At 45.8% G+C, this 12,456-nt stretch overlaps 1 protein-coding gene and 1 long non-coding RNA gene across 4 annotated transcripts in view; both read left to right on the forward strand.

The window, feature by feature from the left end:
• Positions 1 to 6,679: 6,679 nt before the first annotated feature.
• Positions 6,680 to 7,628, forward strand: LOC129812150 (uncharacterized). Its single transcript, XR_008752992.1, has 2 exons — positions 6,680 to 7,072; positions 7,587 to 7,628. It is a non-coding gene; the product is annotated as an uncharacterized LOC129812150 (long non-coding RNA).
• Positions 7,629 to 10,854: 3,226 nt separating this feature from the next.
• The window catches only part of LOC129811805 (phospholipid-transporting ATPase VD-like), a 31,704-nt gene continuing 30,102 nt past the window's right edge, over positions 10,855 to 12,456 (forward strand). For 2 of the 3 annotated variants that reach the window (XM_055863437.1, XM_055863438.1), the window contains exon 1: positions 10,857 to 11,156. The gene's annotated coding sequence lies outside the window, so the exon portion shown is untranslated. Of the gene's footprint in view, positions 11,157 to 12,456 lie in introns of all 3 variants that reach the window. The other variant, XM_055863439.1, reaches the window with a different exon arrangement.

Below are 12,456 nucleotides of genomic sequence, written 5' to 3' on the forward strand. Positions count from 1 at the left end.
AAAATAAAATCTTGCTTTACTCAATATTTATAAACAAAGTAAATGTAAACAAATATGTTATTGCCTAAAACAGTGGTTCACAAACTTTTTATAGTGCTCTTTATTTAGCCATCTTACATATAAAACCTTATTTGTTCATAAAAAAATGTGAATAACACCACAGATTAATGAGAAGGGTGTGCTTGAAAGGATGCACATAAAAAATAAAACACTGCCATGTTGGGTTGTATTGGAGAGTCTTAGTCTTAAATCCTTTTCCACACACAGTCTGTGCCTGTATTTAGTTTTCATGCTAGAGAGAGCCGAGAATCCACTCTCACATAGGTACTTGGTTGCACAGGGCATCAGTGTTTTAACAGCACGTTTTGCCAAGGCAGGATACTTTGAGCGCAGCCCAATCCAGAAATCTGGCAGTGACTTCTGATTAAATTCTAGTTTCACAGAACCGCTTGTTGCAATTCCGTTGAGGCTCTCAAGTTCAGATATCGGTAAGTGGACTGGAGGCAGGGTATGAAAGGGATAACGAATCCAGTTGTTTGTGTCATCCGTTTCTGGAAAGTACCTGCGTAATTGCGCACCCAACTCACTCAGATGCTTCGCTATATCACATTTGACATTGTCCGTAAGCTTGAGTTCATTTGCACACAAAAAATCATACAAAGATGGAAATACCAGTGTGTTGTCCTTGTTAATGCAGACAGAGAAGAGCTCCAACTTCTTAATCATAGCCTCAATTTTGTCCCGCACATTGAATATAGTTGCTGAGAGTCCCTGTAATCCTAGATTCCGATCATTCAGGCGAGAAAAAACATCACCCAGATAGGCCAGTCGTGTGAGAAACTAGTCATCATGCAAGCGGTCAGACAAGGGAAAATTAGTCAGTAAAGTTGGTCAGTAAAGAAAACTTTAAGCTCGTATCTCTATTAAACATTTTTTGTAAATACTTTGCCCATTGATAACCAGCGCACTTCTCTATGCTGTAAAAGTGTTACATGGTCGCTGCCCATATCATTGCATAGTGCAGAAAATATATAAGAGTTCAGGGGCCTTGCTTTAACAAAGTTAACCATTTTCACTGTAGTGTCCAAAACGTCTTTCAAGCTATTTCCGGTGCTTGGTCCTTCGAGCTGGATGATGACTGAACCAAAGACAGGTGAAATGGAGGAGGAGAGGGAAGAATTGTCTCCACTGGAGGGAAGAGAGGAGGAGAGGGCAGCTGAGGGAAAGGTCTTGGAACAAAGGAAATATCCAGGAGCTAAGCCTAAAGCAACAAAGGCTTCATCCTCAACCACCAGCAGCACTAGAAGAACCAGGCAAGCACCTGGTTATCTTAAGGATTATGTGGTCGAGATTTCGACATCAAAGGGCAAGCCCACTAGAGCTCAAGGTGATGATGGATCAACTGTACGTTTCAGCCATCAACCATCTCCTCTGAGCCAAGCACCGGAAACTGCGTTGGAGCAGGAAAGTGGTCTACAGGAAGAACCCATGGAGGTGACTCCCACAGCACAGGTCAACCAGCTTCCTGAGGCAGGCTCCGCTCACTCCTTAACTAAAGGGAAATCGTCGAGGCACTCTAGACGGAGTGGGAGTTCGACCAGTGGATACCCCTTTGGAAGTGGCCATGGCAGCCGCCATTCACTAGCCCTCAGCGATTCACAGACCGCTGTCCTACAAGAGAGGATGAAACTATTAGCTTTGGAGGAAATTGAGCGTCAGATTGAGGAGGAACGACAGGCTGATGAACGATGTCATCTATTGGATGTGCAGGCCCGTAGTGCTCTACAGGAACGGGAATTCATTGCCAAGGACCTGGCACAACAGCGACGGCACCGTCAAGCCAGAAGGGAATTGGAGGAGGCACGGATGGTCTCATCCTTCCTGGAGAGGAACGAACAGGGAGTTGACCTGACCACCCCTCCACATGGACCTGACCTGTCTGCCTTTCTTTCCCAATCTGCCCCTCTGGTACAGCATGGCACACAGGCTCCGGGGTCAACAGCCAACATGGAGCACGGGGGACAGGCCGCTCCACCAACGCCCTCTAGGCCAGTGACAGAAGTTAGCATTCCTCCATGTGGACAAAGCATCACTCCTTCGCCTTTCCGCCAATTACCAAACACGGCAAATCGTTCCTCTCGTCCAGGGCCAGGCCAGTCCTCAAACATCAGGTGGAAGGGCTCTCACCCAATTCCGTCTGCCACCAATGGAGGGTCTGGGACAGTAGGGGACCGGCCCAATGAGGTCACAGTGGGCTCATCAGAAGTCCCGGGTTCATCTTTCACGCAACCAGAAGAGGGAGCCAATATTATGAAACTTCTAGTAGCCTCAGCCTATGGAATTCCCAGACCCAAACTGCCATACTTTGAGAGCGGAAAGGAGAGTGAATTTGTCCTTTTGGAAATGGCATTGGAGAGCCTACTGGGTATTCACAGTCATCTCTCAGAACGCTACAAATACCAAGTACTAATGGATCATTTGCGGTTTCCTAGTGCATACAGGCTGGCCCAATCTTTTATGCACTCCGCAACACCATACACTGCAGCTCTCCAGGCCCTGAAGGCGAGATATGGTGAGCCACGCCAGTTAGTCCAGAATGAACTAAACAACATCCTGAACACGTCTCCAATTAAAATGGGAGACCATGCTGCCTTCCAAGAGTTCTCCCTGGCTGTCCAATCCCTGACCACAATGCTCCAATCTGTTGAAGGAGAAGATGGGAACGAGCTGAAATGTGGCTCCCACGTGGACAGGCTTCTTAGCAAGCTTCCAGTGTACCTCAGAGACAGTTTCATTGAACATTGTTTGAACAGGGGCATCCTGAAAGAGGGCTCGAGAAGCACCTATGCACTCAGAGACCTGGCCGCATGGTTGGAGGTGAAGGCCAAGGCGAAGAGTATCGCTCACCAGGCCACAATTTCAGCCATAGCCACCGGGGGAAGGAAGGAGTTTGAACGCCAGGGGGGACAGAAAAGACCAAATCCCACTACCATGTACTTAAATAGTGAAGCTGGGGAGGAACCCGGGAAGACCCCTCTCAAGAGCAAGAACATCAAATTCCAGCCTTACTGCCCATATTGCAATAGTAAGGGACACTTCCTTGGCTCATGCCCCAGGGTAAAAAAGCTCACCCAAACTCAATTGAAGGCCTGGATCACTTCAGGCGAGCGATGCTACAAGTGTGCCCGTAGCCATAAGGCGGAGACCTGCACATTGAGGAAACCCTGCAATCGCTGTAAGGAAATCCATCTCACAGTGTTGCATGATGTAATTCCCCAAGCACAGAAGGAGCAGAGTATGCTCATGGTAGGAGCCGCAAAGGAGCTGTACCTCGACCAGCAGAACCGGTCTCCAAGGGTCATGTTGAAAGTGGTCAAGGTCACTCTGCAAAGTGAAGGGAGAAGCATTGATACATTCGCCGTTCTAGATGATGGGTCAGAAAGAACGATCATTCTCACGGCGGCCACCCGTCAGCTAAACCTGGAGGGGACTCCCGAGACCCTTAACCTCAGAACGGTGCGACATGATGTTATCCAAATGAAAGGCTCTGCTGTGACCTTTAGCATTTCACCTTCAGGAAACCGGGACGTGGCCTATAATATCACCAATGCCTTCACGGCAGATGGCTTGAATCTTGCGGAGCACTCCTGCCCGGTAAGTGTTCTCCAGAAACAATATCCTCATCTACGAGGATTACCTCTTCCTAACTTGGCCAGAGTAGCGCCACTTATCCTGATTGGGTCAGACCACCCACATCTCGTCACCCCGACTGAGCCTATACGAGCTGGACCAGAAGGAGGGCCCATTGCTGTCCATACAGCCTTGGGTTGGGCTGTGCAAGGTCCAGTCCATCTACTTCTCTCCACCCAAGCTGTACAGTCACAGCAAGTCCTCTTCACCAGAAGCAATCCAGCTCCATCCCCCTGTGCGGCCACTGACCTCCTTCGGAATGTAGAGATGCTCTGGAAGATGGACACCTTCTCCAACCGGAAGCTTCAGGAGGTCACCCGCTCGAAACATGACTCCTATGCATTAGACCTCCTGGAGAAGCGCACCACTACCACTGAACTGGATGGCGTTCAGAGGTACGCAACCCCACTGCTACGGGTGCCCAACCATCCTCTTCTGGCAACCACAACCCGGGCTGTACTCCCACTACTGCGTGGAACGGAGCGACGCCTGTTGAAGAATCCTGAGCTTGCTGAAGTTCATAACCGGGAGATTCAGAACCTTGTGAAGGCAGGCTATGTCACAAAAGTGACCGCTCATGAAGAGGGAAACCCACTCAGCGAATCCTGGTATCTCCCTCACCATGTTATCCAGCAACACGGTGGGAAGTACAGACTTGTCTTCAACTGTTCATTCCAAGCTGCTGGTCAAAGCCTGAATGACTGTCTACTCCCGGGACCAACCTTAGGTCCTTCCTTGCTCGGTGTCCTTCTCCGGTTCCGGCAGCACTCTACAGCCATCAGTGGAGACATCAAAGCCATGTTTCATCAGATTCGTCTCCTGCCTTCCGACACCACACTGCTCCGGTTCATATGGCGAGATATGGAACCAGACGCAGAGCCCACCATCTATGAATGGCAAGTACTCCCATTTGGCACCACCTGCAGTCCTTGCTGTGCCATATACGCTCTGCAGAGACACGCACGGGAGCACCCAGACAGTGACCCGGAAGTATGGGATTCAGTGGAAAATGCCTTCTATGTGGATAACTGCTTACAGAGCATCCCATCCACGGCTGAAGCGAAAGCACTCCTCGATAAAGTACGGAATCTCCTGTCCAAAGGGGGATTTGAGGTCCGACAGTGGGCGAGTAACAGAGCGGAGGTTATCCAGCACCTCCCACCACAAGCTAGGTCAAGTAGCAGTGAACTCTGGCTATCGCAGTCTGGTGCTAACCCACAAGAGCCCACTCTAGGACTGAGATGGAGCTGCATACCGGATACCCTTGGGTACAAGCACCGCTCAGCCCTGAGTACCGAAACCCCCACTCTGCGCACCATCTATCGGACACTGGCCAGTCAATACGATCCCCTTGGGTATATCCTGCCATACACAACCCGGGCCAAAGTCTTAGTCCAGGACCTGTGGCAGACCAAGAGGGACTGGGATGAACCGATCCATCCGGCTGACCTAGTGGAACGATGGTTCTGTTGGGAAACAGAGTTATCGGAGCTCTCTGGAGTCCAAATGCCAAGATGTTATGTACCACCCTGTGCTGACCAAGTGGGATCATGCCTGGAATTGCATGTGTTCTGTGACGCTTCGGAGCGAGCTAATGGGGCGGTTTCCTATCTAAGAGTGGAAGATAAGGAAGGACACACCCATGTCTCCTTTGTCATGGCCAGGTCCAGGGTCGCACCCAAGAAGCAGTTGTCAATGCCTAGGCTGGAACTCAGTGCTGCCCTTTCCGGAGCCCAGTTGGCCTCTACCTTGCGAGCCGAGCTCACCTTGCCAATCCAGAGGGTCATCTACTGGAGTGATTCGACCACTGTATTGACCTGGCTCACATCGGAGTCCTGCAGGTATAAGGTGTTTGTCGGAACTCGCGTTGCGGAAATCCAAGACCTGACAGAAGTCCAAGACTGGAGGTATGTTGATAGCATAAACAATCCTGCTGATGACGTTACTCGCGGTAAAACCCTTAAGGAACTGGCTCAACCCCATCGCTGGAGCTTGGGACCACCATTCTTGTCCCAACCAGAGAACGAGTGGCCGAAAGCCCCCAGGCGTGCGGCTCCTCCGCAACCAATTGAAACTCATGAGTTAAGGAAGTCCGCCCAATGTTACAGCATCTCTACGGAACCAACAACAGCTCTCCCTGACCTAGCACAATCCCAAACACTGCCGGATCTGATCGCCGCCATAAACCAGACCTCAGATGGGGTGGCTTCTATACCCACCTCCCTCGCGGCAGAGACATTACTCCTCCAGCATGCACCCCTTGACGATCAAGCTAGGTCGTCGAGTGGAAAAGCGCTGGGGCATTCTATTCAAGTGTTTGACGACTAGGTGTGTCCACCTGGACCTACTGGAGAGTTTGGATACTGAAGCCTTCCTCATGGCCCTACGGCGGTTTATCTCCCGACGGGGGAAACCCTACGAGATCCTGGCTGACAGAGGCACAAACTTCAAGGCAGGAGAAGCCAGGTTGGAGGAAGCCTTCCAAGCCATGGAACCCAGCCTTCAGGATCAGCTGATGGACCAACAAATCTTATTCAAATTTAACCCTCCAGGAGCTCCTCATTTTGGAGGAACATGGGAGCGAGAGATCAAATCTGTAAAGACGGCCTTACGTGTCGTCCTGGGGGACCAAACTGTCACTGAAACTGTCTTGCGGACCGTCCTGATAGAGGTGGAAGTGATATTGAACTCCAAACCCTTGGGATATCTCTCTGCAGATATCGCTGACCCCGATCCGGTTACACCGAATATGCTCTTGATGGGACGCCGGGATGCGTCACTTCCTCAAGCCATGTATGCTGATACCAACCTCGTTGGCAGACGCCGGTGGCGACACAGCCAGATCTTGGCTGACCATTTCTGGGCCCGATTCATTCGGGATTACCTACCAAGCCTACAGCATAGAGGGAAATGGCGGAGGGAAATGGCCAGCCTGGAAACTGGCCAAGTAGTAATGGTGGTGGACCCTCAGCTGCCTCGAGCTTCCTGGCCGGTGGGACGTATCACTAAGACCATGCCTGGGATCGATGGTCGCGTTAGATCAGTAGAGATCCAGGTAAAGAACCGAACATATATTAGGCCAGTTGCTCGACTAATTCCTCTCCCTGAGATGACGGAGGACGGGGAGCAATGAGCCTTTCTGAGGAGTGTGGAATTTAACAAATTTCCAGGGTGGCTGTAGAAAAGGCCCATGGAGTTGGTGGAATAATCCTTTAATTCATGGCCACTTACTCAGCTGGGCCAGAGCGCTTTAATTAGGTCAGGTGGCAATGACCGACAGATCTCATCCACATAAAAGGAGGAAAACGGCATCGCCTGATCTCGCTGCTTTCTCTTCCTTAACTCCGTCTGCTCCAGAAGTTCTGTGCGTCCATGAATCCACGTAAGTCCACCGACTCTGTTACCTTTCATCTGAACTATCTGTTGCGAGTGGGAGAGTGGGCTATCAGTTATTGTTTATAGTTGTTATCGCGGAGCGCGGCTAGGAGTGCACGCTTCAAACATATTGTGTAATGTGAATTGTAAATGATCATACGGATCCTCATAGGCCAATTATGCAATCGATATGTTAATATGTAATTAAATTAATTCCATGTACACATGAAGACCAATTGAAAGGATGAAATGAGAAATGTCATTGTTTGCTAACTGATCGACTTTGATATCAAACTAAAGGAGATTATAGATTGAATGACCATTCACTGTTTGTATTTATTTCATGATTTATGTGAAATAGTTAAGAGCCTAAATGACTCACAGGTGATTACTATTGACTTCTTAATGAACTGGATTGTTGAATTCCCTAATTATGTTAATAATGAACGATTGTTATGATTTGATCTTTGTGATTATGAATTTGATTGTATACATGTTATTTTGTTTCCTTTGTTATGCAGCACAGACTACTCAGTAAATATACCACTTTATGGTTAAAGGAATTCCTGCCTCAGTCTCATCCATTCTTCTGTCACCTGACACGTGACCACCTGTTCACCTTCACTGTCAGTCATCCTACCTGTCCAGCTACCCACATAGATTCCACTAATCTTTCAATGCTCTCCTTCCTCGACTTTCGGCGCTTCTTGCCGCCTTTCCCTGCGGTCTTGGTGACGGCTTTCTTGGAGCCCTTCGCAGCTAATATATTGCTTTCTTGTTCTGGACACTTCTCCCAGTCTTGGTTAGGGTTGGAACTGCCTCTCTGGGTGTTCTGATGCTTCTAGCTTGGAGTTGTATGCTCATGATAACATAGCTACAGTATTTCACCTTTTCATGTGTATATTATTGCTTACTAGGTGTGTCCAATTTGGTAACCACTCCCTCTTCTAATTAGGGCTAATTGGAAAAGACTTTCAAAAGAGGACATTGTATTCTCTTTTTTCTGTACTCCCTGACGAAGGCCATGCAGCCGAAACGCGTCGGTTTTTAAACAACTTTGTTTCTATTGAACATGCCATACTAATAAAGGCATTTTAATTAATTATATGAAGAGTGCCTTGGTCCTCCTTTCTTTTTGATAACGTCTTTCAAGCTGTCAGGTATTCCCTTGGCAGCAAGAGCCTTTTGGTGGATGCTGCAGTGTACCCAAGTGGCGTCGGGAGCAACTACTTGCACGCGCGTTACCACTCCACTATGTCTCTCTGTCATGGCTTTTGCACCATCAGTACCAACACATCTTGACCACCAAAGTCCATCTGTCTGTTGACTCATCCAGGTGTAACGCACATAATTCACTGGCTTGTTTGCGAAGCAGTAATTGTTTCAAAACATCTCCTGCCATGTCACTGATGCATCATGAAACAGTGTTGTTTGATGAAGGCATTGTCTGTATAGTTTTTTTATTTTTCAAATTGGCATGTTTTGTTTCTAAATGTCTGCTCAAGAGTCAAGGTTTCATCAAGTTATGAGATAGTACTTTTGCACATATAACACACTGTGGCTGAGGAAAGGCACTACTCCCAATATAACTAAACCCCAAATAAATGTAGTTCTCATCATATTTGTGCCTCTTCGATGGTCCAACGTCCCTGTCTGTTGTTAGGTGCTTTCCCAGGTAAGGGGGCAGTAGCTCTTCTACTGCATCAGATTCACAACTGTCAGTGACCATAACAAATGTAGAATTACTGATGCTAGTGTAACAGTTGTTAAAGTACTGTGTGAATTTCACCAGGTTCATATATTTATATGTCATGTTGATTTGTTATTATGCATACCTGCATCCTGGGAGTAGGGGAGTGTGTACTTACGTTTTGCCCTCCATGCTCGTGCTCAAATCATTTTGATGCACTGTGAGAGGTAGGCAGGCTTTTTCTGTAGTCTTCAGAAAAGTTTGATTATTTTAAGCACAAAGTAATACACACAGTGTTTTGTTCATGAATAATGTTGTATATTTAGAGGCTACTCATAAGTGGATGCTATTGTTAATATGCACTTGCAATTGTACTTTTTAGGATGATATCAACATTCTGAATTCAACATGTGGTTGTGCTAAGGTATTAGCAGGTTATTGTATGTGTGAACGATGGCTAGCTCCTCAAATGATCCCAGTCCCTTGTATTGTGCATCTGTTGTAGAAAGAGGCGACGATTCACAGAACACATGTGCTCTACAAATGTTTTCTTTTGGATGCAGATGCAGGATGCAGAGAGGGAATTCTGCTTGATTAAAACTATCTGATCTCCAAAGTCCACGTCTATAGTCTCAATCAACCACACACAACGCAGAGTTACAGCGGTGCAGTACAGCACCGGTTACACTAGCATTGGATGTGCTCGTGGAAGCAGAACAGCTTGTGTCATCGACAGGTGCATGTGTAGTACTGCTGGTAGTAGCAGTACTACCATTTGAGCTGGTATGTGTCTCTATGGACGCGGGCCTTACTTTTTCTAACCATTTTTACATTTTCGCGCAAACGGAATGAGCAGCAGCTACGTTTGGCTACATTAGTGGAATTCCCGCGAGAGAGTTAATGTGATTGCATGTTAATTATTTGACTAAGCTACCTGTATTTGACATTGTTTTGTTATTTCGCTGAACACTAATGTAAACTCACCCCATTCCGTACAAATGTGCGTAACTGCGACATTCAAACGAGGCTACAAAGAAAACTAATGGGACTGTAGCGACTGTGTGTACTTCAAAATCGGGGGTGTGAACTAGGTTTCTATTCAAGCGTTGATCGACATGGTAATGGCTCTATAGTATTGGAGAAAAGTTGAAAAAACTTACCCTCTGTTACATCTTGACGTGTCATGTCGTAACGTACAGCATGCATAAAGCAACTATTTCTGTCTTACAATCTCTCCACCAGGTGTAGCACTTCTCTCATCGTTTAAAAACAAGAAATGGACAGTGACGGGGGTAAGGGGGGATACCTAGTCATTTTTTTCGTCATCATTGCTTGCGATCATCATTCTCAAAGCCGTTGTTACTTCTAAGATCACTTTAGCACCGCCCTAAAAACCCGATTCAAATTCGACACAAACCTTCAAATAGGTATGTAATGACATATTATATAAACTCTTTATAGTGTTTTATTTACATTTTAGAGGCGATAAGGTGATAAGTTGGACAGATCGAGTGAAAAAAGCAATTTTCCCACACGACATCTGTCCTTCTCACTATCACGCATTAGTTTCGCTTCCCCACCCGCCATTTTTAAAAAGACCCGACGGGACTCATTGCCTGCTTGAATTATGCAGAAACGGGCAGTGTTTAGGTCATGTAATTGATTTTGTTGGAAAGGGGAGAAATTGTGCTTTACAATGGTATTGACATTACAGTTGATCTGGAAGTATTACGTTTTTGGGGCGCTAAAATAAGGGCAATTGTACGGACCAAGGGGATGTACGAGTTTATGTTAGATGGTTTAATTTTATTTTTGGTAGTGAAACGAGGCTACTCAAGCGAGAAGAAAACCTCACCCAAATGTATAGTCCTTTTGGAAAATATAAATTGACTGTTTGAAAATGTGAAGAATTGCTTATTTTTATTTTTAAAATGTGAATCACATTTTTATTTGGCGTACCCCGACGGCATTGCCATGGTTAAAACTACAATTTCAGACCATGAAGAATCAGTGGTCAGTCCTTGCATCAATAGCTCTGTCTTTGAGAGTGGTTACATCCATCCCCCTTTAAAAAAAATCTAAACAGGGGTGGGCAGGTCTCGTTGTCATTGTTTCAACTGCTGAGTGACCCTTTCAAAGAGCATTTTTGTTTTCATACACTTTTACGCTATAGACAAGTGTGACTTTGTGGCTGTGGTAACAAGTGCAAACCCAAGATTCTTCACCCACATCCTGGTTAGTCCTGCTGCGCAAGTTATTTATTTTTTAACAAGATTGCGCAAGTATGAATATGACCTACTTTACATTCTTAAGATCGGTAATGTGATCACTACGGATTTTTGTTTTGTTTTTAAGAACGACAAATGTTTACTGCTGCACAGGGAACAATGCATACTACTGGGTAAGTTCCTGAAATATTTTCGCATCTGTTTTCTTTGCAACTCTGGGTGTAACGCGGGGCACGATATAAAGAGCAATAGTAATGCTAGCGTCTTTTTGTATGGCCTAACTCCGCCATGGCTCTTTGGTCAAAGCCTACAGTATACTTCTATTACAACATTCTATACGTGATACACGTGATCGAGGGATACTACAGTGTGTAGTAAAATATGCTACAGAATTACTACATAAAGTATTGTAGTATTTTATTGTAAACTGCATAATTTTTTTCGTGTGGGCTTCACAACTTTGAAGCATGTATGTAATCAAAACATGCACAAAGAAGTCATAATTATTCAAGTTAACTGACCTGATCTAGAACAAAACATATAATATATCCTAAACGTGTGTCAACCTCAGAACTTATTTTCGGCGTTTATTCCAAAACCGCATTCTTTCCCAATGAATTTCACACGAGAAATGGCTGAACCACAGAGTTTCCAAACCCAGAGGCACAACATCGCGAAACTTCCGGAAACGCTTGCGAAAAACCCAAAACAGACGAGGCCGGGGTTTGGGGTTTGAGAAGTCGGTGAGAGAAGTTAAAAAATATTCCTTAGTTGTTAATTTTTTTGAAATCTAAAGGCACAACCTAGATTCGAACCAATGTTTTGAGTAGTTGAACAAGTTATTACTCCAACCTTGTGGAAGTGACAAACTGACACGTTTTAATTTTTGTCAAAAACAACTATATCAGAGTGCCTTTGATTTTACAACGTGCACATGCGCAGTTTGGCGCGAGACGACTATTAGACCAGATGACGTGATTCTGCGCATGAGTGTAGCTAGCCAACATCTACATGACATCGCCAACAAGTGTGATCAGGATTTCTATTGGAGAAGCAGTTTTTGCCTATCTTTATGCTTTATTGTTTTTGGTTGAACGAACCAGAAGCAACTCATTTTCGTGTTTTAGAATTACAAGCTAGCGAGCTCATGGTAACGAAAGATAACGTTACCAGATTAGTTAACCTACGTTTAATTAAAATCTATTTTGCTGCAATAAAACTACAAAATGGAAAAGACCGAACCTGAACTGAATTGGTTTTGTGTAACAGTATGAGACATGCTGATGTGCTGAACTGTTAATTAGTGATGTGTTTCAAGGCTGCTAGTGGATAACTAAACTCAGCAAAAAAAGGAATTGTCCCTTTTTCAGGACCCTGTCTTTCAAAGATAATTCGTAAAAATCCAAATAACTTCACAGATCTAAAGGGTTTAAACACTGTTTCGCTTGCTTGTTCAATGAACCTGTGGAACGG

The sequence above is a fragment of the Salvelinus fontinalis genome, chromosome 15, assembly GCF_029448725.1.
Source record: "Salvelinus fontinalis isolate EN_2023a chromosome 15, ASM2944872v1, whole genome shotgun sequence".
NCBI lineage: Eukaryota > Metazoa > Chordata > Actinopteri > Salmoniformes > Salmonidae > Salvelinus > Salvelinus fontinalis.